This window comes from Phyllostomus discolor, chromosome 5 (assembly GCF_004126475.2).
Source record: "Phyllostomus discolor isolate MPI-MPIP mPhyDis1 chromosome 5, mPhyDis1.pri.v3, whole genome shotgun sequence".
In the NCBI taxonomy this organism is placed as follows: domain Eukaryota; kingdom Metazoa; phylum Chordata; class Mammalia; order Chiroptera; family Phyllostomidae; genus Phyllostomus; species Phyllostomus discolor.
Window position 1 is genome coordinate 153980772 of NC_040907.2, and position 17362 is coordinate 153998133.

The following is a 17362-nucleotide window of genomic DNA, read 5'->3' on the forward strand; positions in this document are numbered from 1 at the left end:
TCTTTGAAGAACAAAGTCTCAGGCTTACCTACCTGAAACAGACAGGAAACCTGCGCACCTCAATTACAGGTCTCAGCTGAGTAGCAGGGTTTGGTGTCCACACAGTCTATCTGGACAGCATTTGCCTAACTAGGTCCAGTGACTGTGGCTTATTTTTTAATGAGGTTCTCCCTTTCTCCTCTCTCCAGTGCCTTCACCCAAGGTGGGATGCAGAGATGGCATTTAACGAATGATGGCTGAGCTAATGGTTGCCTGGCTGGCTTCAGGAATGCCCTCACTTTCCTGGAGATAGCAAAACAGAGGCACACAGAAACGCGTGCCTTGCATGAGTTCCATTATGCAAGGAATCACTGGTTCGGGCAGGGCTCCCCATTCAACCCCTAAAGCTCCTCTCTTCTCTTTGAACAGTGAATGCTCGAGAAGCTCCTGCGTTTCCATCTTCAAAGTCAGGAAAACAGGAGAAGCAGCTGTAATCTAGACGATCTCTCCCTAGATCTGTTTCCCCATCTGTGATAAAACGGTGGGAGTACAAAGATCACTCCGGTTCGTCCGCATTCCCTCTGGTCTCTGTACACAGGCCTACGCACACCAGCTACTTTGGACCGTTTCTTCCTCCAAGTTGTATTTCTTTTAATTCTTTGAGTTTCTCAAGAGTTTCAAGGGGGCGCTGTGAAACTGGTGACAGGCCACCAGCAGGCTCTTCCTTCTAAGGAGCTGCCTGGCTGCTCAGTCTCCCTGCTGGTAACCAAGCCCGTGTCCGCCTTTTGAGCAACCCAGCCCTTTCTTATTGTGGCTGTCTGTTTCCATTTGCTCCTTTTATTCTCCAGGTTTTCCTTGACTCTGATGTTTTTCCCCCTGCTGCACAACAAGCCCTTCTGATCTCTGTGAAAGGCAAACCCGTGTCATTCTTCCAAATCATCATTGTATGACATGTTTTTATATCAGCCAAACAAAGGAGCTATTTGATCAGGGGGTATGGTGTGTGATTGTAAGAAATTCAGCTAGTCGGTGGCAACCATTGTTCCCCAAGCGGCTCCCTGACCCCATTCTGTTCCAGGAAAAACTCCCTGAGAGTGGCCTCTATTCATGGAGGAGCACCAGTCCCCAGCCGCGCTCCAGGAGCATGCTCAATTCCTAGCGGTGTCACCGATAGCTGCCCGCAGCCACCCTTTAACTCTTTCATCAGCATTAGGTTTCCAACCCCACAGCTGTTATCACGGCCCTGAGCTTGGGGGGTTAGAGATATAGGCATGCTCTCTGCTCTCCCTCTTATCTTGGAGAAATTCAACCTTCCTTTGAAATGGTCATTTGGAAATTACCCGTCTGCTGCTTTCAGCACAGCAGGCCTGGCTAGCACGCCCTGCCCTCCTCGGTTTTCCCCTGGCCCCCGAGTGGGTGGCAGATTGTTAATCAGTCCCCTGAAGACAAGGAAATACTTCCACACTCTAACAAATATTACTTGCTTAGCTTTCCCTTTCTTTCTTTCTTTCGTGTACACACGGGGCCCCTGTCTAGGTAAGGCCTTGGGCTGGGTATTGGAGGACAGACAGAATTGTATACAAATTGGCCCTTGGCCCTGGGAATTCAACGCATTAGGGGACATGAGACAAGTAGACATGTATCTGCAGAAACATCTTTAACATTTTCTCATCATGAACTCTCTGCTGTTCGAACAGTGTGAGGTACACCCAAACTGCTTAGCATGCAAACGACGACAGATTGGAGCGCTCAGAACCACACACAGCGTGAGGTGTACCCAAACTGCTCCGATCAAACTGCCTAGCAAATACCCAGCTGACTGGAGGGCTCACGACCTCACACAGGGTGAGCCATATATATACCTTTTAAAAGGTCCAGCCTGCCCTAAGTGTGTGGATCTTAGCATCACAGATCTACAGAATGGCCCAGAGGATGCTGGAAGATTCAGATTCTGTGAAGTGTCTTAAAACCTAATAGCTTTGGGATTTTCCTTATTATCACTGTGTTCATTTTACGGAGACTAGAAATGGAAGGACCCGTTCAAGATCATGCAAAGTCAGTAGCTGAGCAAATGCTCCAATCCAGAGCCTGTGGTTCATTTCTCCCCTGGTTCATTTCTTAATTCATTAGGTTCTGCTTTTCTCCAAGAATCTGGCAATAGATTAGACTGTTGCCAGTTCTTTGTAACTACTATCAGCGAGTCAAGGACCTCAAAGCCAGTGAAAACAGCAACTCAAGAGTCTAGTATCCTAAATGAGGCTCCTTCTCTGCCTTATCCCCCTCACTGTTCCCGTGCCTGGAGCCAGCAAAACGGTCTCTGTGTAAGACAACATTAGCCCGGCTCCTCCAGCTCAACTCCTCTTTGGCTCCAAGGGAACACCCACAATGCAACAGCTGCAACATTAACAGCTATAGGTAGAGTGACTGAATAATCTATTGTCCAAAGTACTAATTCATGTTACAACGTGCATGAATATTGAAAATTCTATGCTGCTCCCTGGCTGCTGTGGCTCAGTGGACGGGGTGCCAGCCTGAGAACCAAAGGGTTGCCAATTCGATTCCCAGTCAGGGCAATTGCCTGGGTTGCAGGCCAGGTCCCCAGTATGGGGTACACAAGAGGCAACCCACACATTGATGTTTCTCTCCCTCTCTTTCTCTCTACTTTCCCCTTTCTCTCAAAATGAATAAATTAAAAAAGAAAAGAAAACATTATGCTGAATAAAACAAGCCTGACACAAAAGGCCACATATTGTATGAAGCCGAATGTGTGAATTGTCCAGAATAGGTAAATCCATAAGGACAGAAAATAAATGAGAAGTTTCCAGAGGCTGGGGGGGAGGGGGGAGAACAGTGATGACTAATAGGAAAGGGTTTCTTTTCAGGGTGATGAGAATGTTCTGGAATTCGATAGTGGTAGTGACGGCACAACTTTGTCCATATTCTAAAAACCACGGAATCTCACACTTCAGAGGGACAAAGTCTGTGGTACGTGAATTATACCTCAGCACCAACAGCAGCAACAACAACAACAGATTGGGGAGGGTGGATACCACCTGAAAAAGACAGTTTGTCATCCAAGCCAGGACCAAGACACTTTTGCAGTATTAATAACTACCCTAGGAAAATGCAAAGTGGGGCAAAAGTAGGTTTACAGTTGTTCGTATGGAAAATAATACAAGACTAAATAATAATAAAGTCCATGTTTCATGCACTCACAACTGTAAACCTCCTTCTGCCCCACCCATATGTATAAACCAGAATGTATGGCCGTGCTAGCTGCCGACCATGAACCTGAGCTCTGTGTGCCATCTGCCTCCACATCTCCTCCAAGGAGCCTGAGAACGGCCTAGAGTCTGCCCAGTCAAGGATTCTGCGGCCACTGGCAGCCCCAGGGACCACAGGCATTGATGTTCCCAGCTCTTCTTAGCTTTTCTGCTCCCAAATCTCCAGAGTAATTTGAGATTCTGTTTCCTCTTGAGTGTACCTCCTCTTTTGTAACGAGCTTTAAAGGTTTTCCCTGTGACACTGGACCACTCTCCACTTACCTGAGACTGACCCACTCATCCATACCCATTCATCCATTCATTCACAGGTCAGACAGTTATGTGATGCCTGTTGTGCTAGGCAGGCAGTATAGGGGCTGAGGAACATCGATGAAGTCAAGTTTCCTTCCCTCTAGGAGTTCACTTTCTACTGGGAAGAGTGTATTGTGTCCTGACTGGTGTGGCTCAGCGGGTTGGATGGTGCCCTACAAACCGAAAGGTCGTCAGTTCAATTCCTGGTTAGGGCACGTGCCTGGGTTGCAGGCCAGGTTCCTGGTTGGGGATGTACAAGAGGCAACCGATCAATGTTTCTCTCCCTTTCTGTCTCCCTCTGTTCCCCTTTCTCTGAAAATGTGTGTGTGTGTGTGTGTGTGTGTGTGTGTGTGTGTACAGGGAGGCCCGAAGAAGGGGCAAGTCAGTGATTCTGGCTGCTGGCAGTTTCCTGATGCCCACTGTTTGACTTCTCAGGAGGACAGTGACAGGGCCTTCTTTTGGCGTCCCACGGGAAGGATGCTTCCTTTGTCTTTTCTTTCCTGTTCCCCATGATTCCTGCTCCTAAACGCCCCTCAGCCCCAGCAGCACACAGGGCCACAACCATGCACCGCTCTGGAGCCTCTTTCCTGGGGTGACCTGTGCTCCAGCTCAGACCCCCTTTCTCTGGCTATCATCCGGATCCTTCTTCCCTAAGTGCATTGTGTTCTTGCCCATTTTTCTGCCCACTCACAAAGGCTTATAAGGTTAAACTCCTTGACTGAGGTCACACGGCTGGTTAGTAACAAAAGCCAGGCTAGAACCTAGGTTCAGACCTCAAAGTGAAGTCCTTCTGAGCTTCCAACGAGGGGTTTTATTTTCCTAACAAAGCGCATGTAACCCAGAGAGGGGATCCTCAGTCAGTCCTAAGTCAGTTTTTTGTTTTGTTTTCAATTTTTATTTTTATTTTTATTTTTTTGCTTTAGTCATGCCAGGGGTCACAAGTAATGATTGGTGACCCCCTCCTGGAGCGCCTGTGCGGGTCCCAGGGCAAACATTAAGCTGGCACTTCCGGTCTCTCGCAGCCAGCCTGGGGGACCCCAGTCCCTGTGCCACATGGCTCAGAAGCCCCAGCCTGTGGTGTCGCTAACTGGGCAGCAGGAGCAATGGCATTGGATGTCCCCTTCATACGGAGGGAAAACTTTGCACTTGGAGGGGTCAGAGGCAGAAAAGCTTGGAAATTAAGGGTTTGGGTTTAAAGGCCAACAGATCTGAATTTAAACCCTAAAGTGTGGGAGGAAGATGTTCCTTCTCTTTTCTGAGCCTGGTTCTCCCACTGAAATGCAGGGACAACAGTTTATTCAGGGGGTAAAACAACCCCGAGGATGACAGCTGCCAGAGCACCGGTGTGAGAAAGGAACGAGACAGGCACACGGGCACTTTGGCGCAGCCCCTGGTAGACAGAAAGCACTTGATAAATGGCAACTGTTATGATTATTTCTTTCCTAAAACTACCTGTGGTCTTTGAAGGGTCCAAAACGCTGGAGGCTGTCGCTCAAGTGCCCTCAGAAGGCGGTGGCAGCCCTCTTATCCGCCCCTGCATGGCCTGACCAAGCACCAAGGCATCCAGACTGGACTCCATGGGTTCATTCACCAAAATTTATGAAGCACCTACTATATTCCAAGACGACTTGAAGAATATAGTTATCACTAGTAGTTATAACTCAGTGTTATGAACAGAAGAACACGTGAGACCACCAAGAGTCGCCTGGGAGACCCACGGGGAGAAGGCAGGTGTCCAAGGCACAGAGAAGTTCATCTCAGCAGAGGCGACCACGTGAGAAGACAGATGCGTGAAAGAGCACGAGTGTCCAGGGGCCGGTGGAAAGGTCTGTGTCCCAGGACTCTCCCAGGAAAGTGGGGAGAGGTAGGTTCGGAACATGTGCGCCACAGCGCGAATGGCCCGTTCCTCCCCCCATGAGGAATTTGAGTGCTGTCCTGGGAGCATGCAGGGGACTTGAAAAAAATCTTTGGTTTTGTGTAGAAATGTTAGCTCTGGATGCATCGTAGTGGGAAGATTGCAGAGTGAGCCCCAGCCTTGGGGGACAGGGAAGGGGTCTGGGTCTGGGTCTGCCAGCAGAGTGGGGCCAGTCCGGTGGCCCCTGACCTCCAGGGACAGTCAGTTTTCTCCCCTCTGTCTGTCTGCACGTGCTCCCACTCCATTCGGACGGCACCGGTTACAGGGACTTTCAGAGACTTCAGAATTCTTTCTTCGACAAGAGCTGAGATGAATTCCTCTCAAAGTTTTCTTGTCAGTAGTGGTCAACACTGCTCTTGATCTTGGGTTGTAGACACCTGGATTTTACCTCTGACTCCAGATTAGTCAGCTGTATGTATGACCTTGGCCAAATAAGTCTCTGCTCCTCAGCACTTCTTCCTCTCAACCAGGGGGCATCTCCCCTCTCCGAGATTCCCTAGCACCGTGTGGGCGCCTGCCCTAGGTCGCTTTTCCCACTACATCCTGCTCTGCATTGTCGGTCACTGCTGCGCTCTGCGGAGTGGAAAGACTGGAGTCGGCAGATCTGGCTTCAAGTCCAGGCCCAGCCACTGCCAGTTGTGCCGTCTGAAGACATTATTTAACCCTGCGGACCCCTGATCTCCTCCTCCTCTGTGGATACGGGGGATTCGTGCCCGCCACACCAAGTCATGAAGAGGTCAATAGAAGGAGGAATTGAAATAAGCATACGAACACCGTGCCTGAAACAGAAGGCACTCACTAGAGAGTGCTCGTGCGAGTACACAGCACGCGCATGCGCACACACACTGTAGTCTTGGTACCCAAGGACTTAGCTTAAAACATGTGTGAACATGGACCCAGTATTGATACTGATCTGAATTTAAACCCTATGTGCCTTGGTTTCTTATATTTTTAAAAGATTTTATTTATTTATTTTCAGAGAGAGGGCAAGGGAGGGAGAAAAAGAGAGAGAAAAACACCTATCGGTTGCCCCCCACACACCCCCAATAGGGCATCTGGCCTGTAACCCAGGCAGGTGACCTAGACTGGGAATCGAACAGGTGACCTGTTGGTTTGCAGGCCAGCGCTCAACCTGCTGAGCCAGCCATGGCTGATTTTCTTCTCTTTAAAAGGCAATGATGGGGAGGGAGGAGGCATCTAAAAAAAAAAAAAGGCAATGATACTATCTGACTCATCTGTACTGAATAGTTGGAATAAAGTTGAAAAGCACACCCATTTGTAATTGCCTATTTGCTATCCAACCACATGTAGTTTCTCTTACTGGACTGTAAGACTCCCAGAACAGGAACAAAATCATTGCTTTCCCTGTGAATGAGAAGTGAGGTGGAGCCTGGTGCTTGCTGCATGGCAGTGGGAACAATCATATTTCAGCCCCACGTTCCATACGCAGCCAGTCCCCAGGCCGGAGGTGCCCTTCTGCCTCTCCTGCTACCCAGTCTCAGTTGCCGCCTTCTACTGGCAGCGCGGGCTCAAGCACAGACATCAGAAATGCTGACTGCAACGTTCTCCTCGAACACAGTATCCTTAGTTTCTCATCCCAAGCCCCAGTGGCCAACGACAGACCTTGAGATGCCCCAGATGCTGAGGAGTGGACAGAAGCCCGAAGGATCTCTCCCTACCTATGGGGCAGAGCCAGCCCTTGGTGCTGGTCCCAGGGGATGGTCATCTGGGAAGCCTGAGCCTGGGAGGCGGCAGGTACAAAGCTAGTTAGCAGGCCGCAGCCTCTGGGGAGGGTCCTGGTCTTTAGCACAGCAGAGACTTCTCAGAGCCCAAAGCTGCACACCCCTCAACTGTGCTCCAGGGGATTCCACACCTAGACGACAGCCTGGTCGGTGGGACCCAGCCCCACCACCTCCCCTCCCCTTTGCTCCTTTCCTGGCTCAGCTCAGTCCCAAGGACCCTCCAAAAGGGAGCATTCTGCTGAACTGGGACTCGACATCCGCCTTCAAATGAGTAGCTCAGTGAAGCGCGTCACTTACGTGGAAGACAGGGCGACTCAGCCACTGGAGGGCTGGGACCGCTCTGGAGGTGGGAGCGGAAGGTTCCCTGTTGGCCCCCAGAACATCGCAAAGGATAATAGCCCTCTTAGGTGCCTTCTAACCTGCATCGGAATCTTGAGAGGCAGGGAGGGAGGGGTTGAGCTTAGGACAATCCACTCGGCCAGCTGAGGGTTTCTTCCCCAGGGCTCTGGGCTGCCCAGGTGAAGGGGAAGAGGAATTCTCCTAACAACAGTAACAGCATTTACTGAGTGCTTCCTCTGTGCCCAGCACTGTCCTAAATACTTCACACGCATTGTCGCTTTGGCCCCCCACCTACAAGCAGGCACTGTTGCCGCTCCCCTTTTACAGATGAGGAGACCGAGCCCCAGAGAAGTGACATCATTTTCACAAGGTCACGGAGACCCAAGCTAGAGAAACAACGGCTCATAGCATTTCCTTTGTCTCACACCATAGCTTGAAGGGGAAGAAAGAGTTAAGCTGGAAATTCACTGAGGTCCTTGGGCTCTAAGGCAGAATGGGATTTCAAGACTCCAGCGTGTGGAGCGGCAGAAAACACATTGGTGCCTCAGAATCCAAAAGCCCCAGGTTCAGACCCTAGGTCAGTCGGTAACTAGCTCTATCACTTGGGGCAAACTGCTTACCTTCTCTGAGCCTTAATTTTCCCATCAGTGAAATCGGACTAGTAGTACTGACCCTGCAGGGCTATCGTGAGGATGGGAACGGACATACGCAGCACCTGGCGCCTGATGGGTGCTCGATAAATGGTAACTGTGGTTAGTTACTACGCTTCTCTCCCCTCCCTTGGGTTCGCTGACCGCTCCAGCAGCCCACTGGAGTAAGTGGAAGCAGCTGGGAGTGGGGTGGAGGGAACAGGGGAAGGGAGGGGGCTGCGTGAGTGACTGCAGGCCGGCCCCGAGGGCCTCGCAGGGGATATTGGCCCTAGCCACAGGTGCACCAATTACTTTCCCCCCTTGAAAAGCCTGGGTGGGGGGTGCGCTTCCCCCTCATTTTCCCACCCCGCTCGGCCCCGACCTTTGGTTGTGCAGAAGGCAGTGGCAGCTCCACAGCGCCAGTCCGCTGGCTGGTCGTTTGTCTTCAGGTTTCATGGCCTCCCTGAGGCTCCCAGTGCCTTGGAAGTTTTCCCTCCCTTTCCCAGCCACTTCCCAGTCAGCCCGGGGGCAGCTCGGGTTTCATTCCTGGGAGCTTTGTTCCGAATGGAAGTTTCTGGTTAAGATAATCCCTGGGTGAGAGTGGTCAGTGCAGGAAGAGGCAGGAGCCCCTCTAAGAAGCGGTGGGAATGGCCGCACTTGTCCAGGTGCTCCGAGGAGGGGGCGGGCTCAGCTGCTCGTCCGGCCAGCAGGCACCTTCCCAGTGGGGCCGAGGGGGTGGCCCTGGACAGGGGTCCTGGGGCCCACACAGCCCTTCCTCTCGGGGCGTCCTCACCATCATCTTCCCCTGGATGCCAGAGGGAACCCTGAAGGGCCCAGACCCTGCACCTCTCCCACCACCTGCCCCAGCTGCCGTGTCAGGCCCGAAGGAAGCAGGGGATCCCAACCCCCGAGGCCACCGAAACAAACCTTGTTTCCATCTGTTTGAGGAAACAGGCTTCTATACAAGTCTTCCTCCTGAAATAAGTTTCTTGTGTCAAAACTTTTTTTTAAAACAAATCACCTTGTTCAACCCTTGCACCTTCTAAATAAGGACACTAAGGCTCAGGAAAGACAAATTTCCGTGAGGACTCCGCAGCTGCTCATTCTCAACTCCTGTCTCCTCCACCATCGCTTCCGTGACTCAGTCAGGTGGAGTGCCCGGTGCCCACACCACGTGGTGTGGCCATGACAGGTTTACCAGTCTGCGAACCCCAATACATGAGACACCCGAAGACAGGAACCTTGCGCCAGCAACTTGATACTCAGAGCACACACAGCGCAGCTGGGGCTGAGATGAGTCGAGGGATCTCCATCAGAATGGGTCCTGGGTGCCTTCTCCCACCAGGCTGCCTCCAGCCAGCAGGGCCTTACCCCCGAGCACTCCCGCCCTCCTCCCCAGACCCCCGCCCCCACACAAGCACTGCTCCTCCTCTGGCTCAGCCGCTCCCACACCTCACTCCAACTGAGCATCTGACTGGAGCCACCTGCACTAGATGGGAAGCTTTGGGGGTCAAGGGTCTGTTTGACGTGCTCCCCGACACTTGCTTCCCCACACTTGTTTTAATGCCTGGCCTGGAGGAAGGGCCCAGTACATTTCTCGAGTGTTAGTGCAGGGCCCTAGGGAAAGGAGAAGGTTGGCACTGGTTGGGAGGAAAGGTAAGAAACCTTGAAGGCTGACTCTGTGTTGTCGGCTCCTCTCTCCTTCCAGACAACTCGGACTGGACTCCCTCCCCACCTTGTGTGGGCTGCCTTGGGGACTGGGAGAGGGGTGGCCAGGCCAGATCTGAGAGGCAGGGTGGTAACGACCTGGATGCTGGCCTCTGGGAGTGAGCAGGCGGGCCATCCCCTTGCAGGACACATAGGACCTGCCCTTTCCATGCTCCCATGCCTGTGGGATGCACCTGCTCAGATGAAGTCAGGCTTTCTGGGCTTGAAGGCCCTTGCCCTTTATCTCACCCAGCTTCCTAGCTGCCTCCGGAAACAGCTCCCTGGGGACCCTGCCTTTCCCCTGGCTCCTCATGGTGCCTCTTGAGTGACATCACTTTTCGAACCAGGGCTTGCAGGGACTGGGCTCAGCTGGCCCAGCCCTCCCCGAGAGTCCCTCCCTGCCGGCCATGTAGCCACCATTTGTTAGGGACTGTTTTTCAAGCCCTCTGCTAGATTCCCATCATCCTCCTGGGGACGCATCCCCCTGACAGCTCTGTAAGGTGGAGTATGTGCCCCATTTTGCAGGTGAGGAAACTGAGGTCTCGAGAGGAGAAATGACTCAACACGGTTCACACAGTTAGGGAGCCAGCATTCAAGCTTAGTTCTGCCTGCCTCCAAAGCCTTTACTCCCAACCATCGCACCCAGCCACAGCCGACATGTGGCCGCTCCAGAAGCCATCTCTCTGAGTTCCTTCTCAGACTGTGCTGAGGCCTGGGGTTGCCGCACCAAGGCCTGTGCAAATTCCAGGGGTGTTGGGGACAGTACTAAAGATTCCCCTGCCCTTCCCTCTCCCCTCCCACACCGCTGGTTGATGAAAGTGCCCCCACATGCAGGCCTGCTTCCTGGGACAGGCCCCTACTGGAGGGCCTGCCGCCGACACCGGGCGCTCGCCCCCTCCCGCACACTCCCTCTTACCAAGGCCCCTGGGACGGAAATCACAACGGCAGACACCAGTGCTTACTCAGGCTCTGACCCTCCTCATTCTGGCACCAACCTTGGGCTTTGAGCCTTTTGGTCACAGCTTCCCCTTGTGTTCCTGCTTTTACTCAGAGCCCCAGCTGCCTGCAGGTCATGCCTCACCTAGATGTGCCCCTAGAAACTGCCTCTGCCCTCCCTTGGCTGCTAACTCGTCTTCTCCAGAACCCCCTCTTCTCCTCTGCCCAGGTCCCTCCACCCTCCACCGCACCAGCGAGGATCGGGCCTGGCTTAATGGAAGGGGCTGGAACTTGAGCCCAAGCAGAGAAGTCAGCCCAAACCCTGAGAAGCCTAAGACCCAGCTTCCTACTGACCCAGCCTCTGCTATCGGAACAGAGATCAGGCAGACCCTACATGGCGTGTTACCCGCGATGAATGTTTTATGAGCCTGCTCTTCATTACTGCGGGCTGCGGGAGCCAGGGAAAGGGGGGTGGGGGGAACAAAACCGCTCACGGAGACATCAGGCAGGGAGATGAGGTAGAAGTGGGTTAAATGGCCAGGGGTAGCTTGTGATGGGACAGGGGGATTTAGATTTAGAAGATTTAGCAAGAAAGATTTAGCAAGAGTTGGTGATGTTTATCCGACTGAAATGACTAAATGTTGGCAGCTGGAAATAGGGAGCAGTCCAAAAAGGTGGAGGTTTTGAACCTGGGTCTGGGAGCTGCAGGCCTGCGGGCAGACAGAGGGACAGCTGGAATTTGGTGTTGGTCCTGGCTACCGCCATCCTTGAAGCTCGCTGGCTGGTTCTCCGGGCAATTGGCCTGCGCCCAGCACCTTGGCTCCTCATGGGCTTGCCCTGCTGCCACTCCCGGGCACTTTCTGGTCCTCTGGGCTCGAGGTGGCAGGAGGCTTCAGACCACACGGAGAACCTGTCCAGGCTCGGACTGGCCCCTCAAAGCTGCGTGCCGTCCTGGGCCCTTGTTCTGAGCGCCTCCAGCCAGGCCCTAAGCTACAGCCCATCTGATCCCTCGAAGCTAGGGGCCTCACCCCCAGTGCCAAAGCGAAGGACCTCACTTGGCACAGAATGATGCCCTGACTCCCCTCCCCTCCATGCACTCTCCCCTTCTCCTGGGGCACCATCCACAGCCAAGGAAGGAAGAGAAAAGCAGTGAAGCTTCTCAAACCAATCCAGTGGCCCAGCTCATTTCGCTGCTGCCGAGAGAGAGGCTGAGCTGGGGAAAATGGTCCACAGGACTGGGCCTGACCCTGCTCATCACCTGCCAGCCAGGAGGTGGGGGACCGTGCATGAGGGTCAGCTCTGGGCCCTGCCCAGATGGACAGTTCATTCTTGAGGGTCAGCAAGAGATCCAGATGGGGAAGGGGGGCAACCAAATGGACCTTATTGGCACAACCCTCCACAGTAATGTGGGACTTGGGGTCCCCCCGGAGCTCCTGCCAGCTCCCCGTCTGTCTTGCTACCACTTACTCCTCCTCTTTCCTCTGCTCTCTTTGGCTCTTAATTCCCCTTCACTCTCTTCTTTGAAGTCCCTGGTTGCTATGGAAACCCAGTGGCAGGGAAGGAAGCAGAATTTTGGGAGGTTCTGAGCCGTCCATCCCAACAGGCCTTACTTCGATGCTTGTTTGTCCGGGTTTGGGAAACAGTACTGCATGAGGGCACGGGGGTGAGCCTGGCTGACAGCCTTGGACCTCCTTTTGGCAAAACCACCCACATCTGGATGCACTCAGAGGGTCATCCACCACAAGACCATCCTCAAGTCTCCCTGACCCTCCAGCATTTCCTAAAGCCTGACCTGAGTCCTGGGTACACAGAGGACTCCCGAACCACCTCCTCCACTCAACAGCCTCCGAGTCTATCCACGTTTTATTAGCTGACGGCTTCAACCAATGTCTACTGCACACCCATGCCACACCAGACCCTGTTCTAGGCGCTGGACAGCCATCGGCGAGCAAGCCCAAGTCCCCACTCCCTTGGGAGGGATGCAGAGACCAAAAGCAAGTGTGCAAATAAGTAACAGGAGAATATCTGATAGTGGTAAGTGTGACAAATATTTGTGACAAACGGATAGACCTAAGGGGCGTTATGCTAAGTGAAATAAGTCAGGGAAAGACAAATACCATACAATCTCACTTATTTCAGAAGCTATAGAAAATAAAAATAAATGAAAAAATAAAATGAAACAAACAGATCCACAGATAGAGAGAGCAAGCTGATGGTTGACAAAGGGGCAGGGTGGGGGAATGGGATTTTTTTTTTAAGTTTTTATCTAAATAAATAAGACAGTGGCTTCACGACTCTCCCAGGAACAACAACAACAAAAAAAACCCTGACCGACTTTTCCGTCCTGGCCTGGGCAGTCGTGTGATTCACACGGCTTTATACATAGTATATAAAAGAAAGTGAAGCAGCGTGTGACAGCAGAAATCTACATAGCGCGCAGTCAGCCCCCGTCCAGCGGAAGGGCACGCCACGCGGAGAGAACCAGTGCGCAGGCCCGATGCAGACCCGCGCTGGCTTTTTGAGCTGAATGGGGGCGGTGTGGCCTCAGCGCGGTAGCGGCTGAGTGGGAGAGCGGTTAAGCAGTAAGGTGAGACGGGCGGACAGGACCACACAGGCCATGGAAAGGAAAATTCAATTCTCGAAGACACAGCCCTCCAACCCCTCAAGATATGGTGATAACACGGTCAGATTTATGTTTTAAAAATTGTAGGGGGATAAGAGACACTAAGTCAGGCAAGAGCTGAAAACGGCTTGAAGCAGGGCAGTGGCGCCGATAGATGGAAGAGCAGATGCGCTGGGTTTGGATATGCTCTGGCAATAGGGGTCCAGGGCGCGAGGCAAGGGGAGGCTGAGAGGAGAGTCAGAGAGCGTCCCACGTGCACCAAGTCTATTCGCCGGCTGCCTGCTCTCCGCCCTGGGGTTGGTGGAAGTGGGAGGAAGGGAGAGAGACGGTTCATGGCAGTAAAACTTTTCCCTAACCCCAGAAATCGTTCTTTTTCCTGTATTATCAGGACACTACATTCTCCTGGTTTCCAACCACCTATCAAATGAGCCCCACTTCCTCAGCCTTCTTCCCTGGTCCCCCTCACCCTGACCTCTGACTGTGGAGCTCACAGCCAGGCTCAGGCTTGGGCTCTTCCGCTCTCTGTCTGTGTTCCCTCCCCAGAGAGTCCATTGCATCTCTTGGCTTTAAAAATCACCCGAGTGCTGAACACTCCCAAATTTATATCTTCGCACTAGACCTTTCCCCTGAATTCCACACTCATACAACTGCCTACTCAACATCTCCACTTGCGTATTTAGTCAGCTCAGACTTAACAGGGCCGTACCCAAACTCCTACTCACCCCGCTCAGAATCCGCTCTTCGTGGGATCTTCTTCTCTTGCTGAACGACCCCTCCATCCTTTCAGATGCTCAGGCTGGAAACTCTGGAAACCCTTCCAGTCTTGCTCTCTCACAGCCCATATGCAAACCCATCAACAAATCCTGTCCAATGTACTGGGAAAAAACAACAACACACACACACATCCAAAACCCAATCTCTCTCGTCACCTCTAATCTACTGTTGCAATGATTTCATAATTGGCGTCCCTTGCCCCCCTACTGTCTACTCTCAACACAACCACCAAAGCAGCCTTGACAAAACTCAGTTCTGATTGTGTCACTCTACTGATGACACCCCCAACGGTCTGTCCGCTGTCTCACGCAGGGTCAGAACGAAAGCCTTTTCAATGGCCCTGCATGGTCTGCCCTCCACGCCCACCCCTTTCATCTCTCTGGTCTCACCTCAGCTTCTATCATTCTCTGCACCCCTAACTGCCCTTCCCACCACACACACACACACTCTCTCTCACACACACACACACTTATAACCTCCCTCCACTTGGCTCCAGCCACACTGGGATTCTTCCTGTTCCCCCCCGATGCACAAGCCTTAGCCCTTGCTGTTCCCTCTACCTGAATGCCTCTCCCCCCCCCCCCCCCAGATATCTAGAGGCCTCACCTCGGCCATCTGCCTGCCCCAACATTACGTTTTCAGGGAGGCCTTCTCTGAGCAGCCTATTTAACGTGGCTGCTACCCCACGCCACCACTCACATTCATTCCCTTCTCTGCAGTTTGTCTCCATAGAGGATGCCAGTGGCTGCTGCACTGCATGCTGTTTGCTCCGCATGCCCCACCACAACCACCAGAATATGAGCTCCATGATGCCAAGGGCTATTGTCTCTCATTTCCTGCTTTGCTTATTTCCTTCCCCAGAACAGAGCCTGGTGCATGGTGGACACTCAACAGTGAGTGAATGAATGGAATTAAGGAAACACCTACAGCCCTCAAGAGGCAGCCTGGGTCTGAGCATTAAGACCTGATTTCTAGTACCCGCTTTGGCCCTAGCTGTGTGAACTCTGGCCTCACGTTGCAGGCAGCGGAGAACTGGCCCTTTGATGCTGCAGCATTCTGGGACGATACTTAGCCACAGCCTGCCTGCTACCACTCTGTTGAGAGAGGAAGGCAGGGATGGACAAGACCTGGTGGAATAAGAGGGGGGAACTCTTGCTCCTTCTTCTAGCCAAGGCTTGGGTGGAGTCTTCACTGGCTTTGAAATGAGAGCAAGGTTCCAGGTTGGACTTGGAGGCTTGGTGAGGGGTCCAGACCCTCCGGCTGAGTAGGGACAAATAGAGGCCTGTCCGCTAGGACTGGGCTCCTCCTCATGGGGAATCTGTCCCTGTGAGGGCCTCGTGGGAAGCGCTGCTATAAGAAAGGGAGAAGAAGGGGAGGTGGGAAACCAGGGCAGGTAAGAACTGACCAGGGAGGACTGGCGAGGGCCCTCCGTGTGGATGGCCTGGGCCCGCACACTGGTCTCCAACAGAGCTGTGGGCAGTCAAGCCTTCATGCGGACCTCGACTGGCCCCCAAGGCCCTCACAGGCAGCACCCGCTCCGAGGCAGAGGGGCCAGCCTTTTGGCTGAGGAGAGAAAACCCGGGGCTCCTCCCTTTTCTGGGCCTTGCAACAGCACCCTGCTTGTTTTCCCCGAAATAAATGGGCTGAGCATATCAGGCCGGCAATAACCCCTTGAAATCAGTTGTTATCACAGTTAACAACCAGTTTGGCTTCAGTTCAGGCTGTTAACTATCAAACCACTAAGTGCCGGTAATGATTGATTCTCGGCCAGTTGCGGCTTGAGTGGGCTGTAAAACCCCATTAGCGAGGGCTCTGTGGAGGCAGCAACTCAAAGATAAACAAGGTGGTGGGTGCTCCGGCCCAGCCTAGCCCTGCTGCTTTGGCCTCTGCCCCCATGGCACCATGGCCTGGGGTCCTGCGAGGATTCAACCCCTTCCCGAAGCCTCAGCAGCCTCATGGACCAGATTCCAGCTGTCCCGTCCAGCTCTACTCCCCCGCCGCCGACAATCATCTCCCTCCTCCCTATAGGCAGGCTGGCTCTATGGACCACGGCCCACCTCTCCTCCCTCATCACACCCATGGCACAGTTCCACCCCACCACTCAGGAGTACTCAGGCATCGCAAGCCTGGGGGCTTCAGGGGTAGCTGTGGCCTGACCAGTCACCATCCTTGGCCCAGCCTGGCCCCACTTTGTGGCCAGGATCACAGGCAGGGAGAGCCTGACATTCCACTGCACCCCACCCCAGACTCCCTCCTGTCCTGTGGCTTCCCCCAGGAATTGCTCTCAAACAAATAAAATGTGGGTAATTACGGGGCTAGGGGCTGGACAGGCGGCCCTGCAGATGAAAGCGTTTCCTGGACGGTCTCTTCATTTGCATGGCATCAGAAGCTGCTCAGAAGGTGTGACTTTTCCCACAGTGAGACCCCAGCTCCTTGCACAATAAAGCGGGGCTGCTCACCCAGAATTAATTAAAGGGGGAGGGGAGGGGATGGAGCAGATGAGGAGGCACCAAGAGCTGGGGGAGCCAGAAGAGAGATGTCTAGAGCCCCTCCCTGAGTGCCCAGTGTCTATGAACCAGGAGAAACCTACTCTACCCAGAGGGCCGTGCCTTCACAGCAGGCTGAAGGTGACGTAGCAAGGAGGTGATGTAGAAAAAGCCCAGGGTATCCCCAATCTCTTTATGTCAAGGCTTCCCCACTGAGCCCTGAAATTCCAGATCCACCTGGATGGCCTGAGTCTGGGACTCGCTGTTATAACTCTAGGAGGCCAGTGTGGTTAGAAAGCTTTGGGGTGCTCCCCTCCCAAAGGATATGCCAAAGACCAGGAGCCCAGAGGGAAGACATTCCTGGACTGGCCCAGAAACTGGGCTATGGGACCAGCCAGGGGCACCCTCAAAGAAGGCAGCATAAGCAGCCAGCATGGGAGACCTCCGTTGTAAAGACTGGGCCAGCTCTGCCCTCAGGGGACCTGCTGCTTCTGGGTTTGGGTGCTCCATCATCCCGTAGCACAGCATGGTATGATGCGAGTGTCGCCGGTCCACATCCGAACACACTCCCCTCCACCCACCATGGACCAGTCCTCTTGCCCACCCCATTACCTGCTCTACCAGCCTGAGCTCCTCTCCATCCAGGCCCCCTCTCTC